This window comes from Aplysia californica, unplaced genomic scaffold, assembly GCF_000002075.1.
Source record: "Aplysia californica isolate F4 #8 unplaced genomic scaffold, AplCal3.0 scaffold00217, whole genome shotgun sequence".
Lineage (NCBI taxonomy): Eukaryota > Metazoa > Mollusca > Gastropoda > Aplysiida > Aplysiidae > Aplysia > Aplysia californica.
The window spans coordinates 828379-829376 of record NW_004797487.1 but is presented as its reverse complement, the minus strand read 5'-3'; the positions used below and the strand labels follow the sequence as shown (position 1 = coordinate 829376).

Below are 998 nucleotides of genomic sequence, written 5' to 3'. Positions count from 1 at the left end.
AAGGAACCTCGTCAAAACCATTTGATGTAAAAAAAATAATTGCGTTTTGGGAATTTTAAAAGGTGATACACTCACACTTAACTCAAGTAGGTTTATAAGAACTTTTTTTCATTCATTCCTACCACCAGCTGTTTGGCATAGTGGTTATGCTGCTGGACTACTAATCATATTTACTTCCCTCACTCACAGGTTCGATTACCAGCCACGCTACTGATTTTTCTAATCATGACATATTATTGTGTATGCTGTGAGATGTTAACATGTCACTAATAATACCTATTCCAGGTGAAGAGTCAAAGGAAGGCAATAGGAATACAAAGTAACACAAATTTAGTTTTCTTTCTTTATTGCCCAACCAAATACTAAACCCTATCTTTTACATATCCCATTCAAAAGTCCCTTCTTTAATGCGTAGATCTAGGCTGGGGTGGTCGCTCGTTACGGAAGTCCTTCCTATAGTCTAGATCTAGATCTAGATCTAGAGATCTAGATCTAGATCTAGATCTAGAATCTAGTAGAATTTTAGAATACTAAGAAAAGAAGTAGACTCAAATTTAGAGATTATTTGGTTGCAGTTTGAAGAATTTAGAATGTCATGGAAGGTGGCATGTGGACTGTGTGAAAGTTGGAAAGATCAGAGGAATGAGTGATGAAGAGTAGGAAAATGTGGATTTTAGTTGTGAAAAATTCTGTTTGATTTTTTTCACTATGTATTTGAACTAGACTAGATTCTAGATCTAGATCTAGATCTAGATCTAGATCTAGATCTAGATCTAGATATCAGATCTAGAATCTAGTCTAGATCTAGATTCTAGATTATTTATACCCCCTAAATTAAACTAGAAAATCTAGATCTAGATCTAGATCAAAATCTAGATCTATATCTAGATTCTAGATCTAGATCTAGTTTAGATTCTAATTAAAATTGCCTTACTTTGCTTCTAAAGTGACTTGTTATCTTCCTGCGTGGTCATTTAATGCAGTAATGTTATCAGATT

At 33.8% G+C, this 998-nt stretch overlaps 1 protein-coding gene across 1 annotated transcript in view; it reads right to left on the bottom strand.

Moving 5' to 3' along the window:
• Positions 1 to 998, bottom strand: part of LOC101845001 (tubulin beta chain) — a gene marked incomplete in the record, with an annotated part of 37127 nt that overhangs the window by 35126 nt on the left and 1003 nt on the right.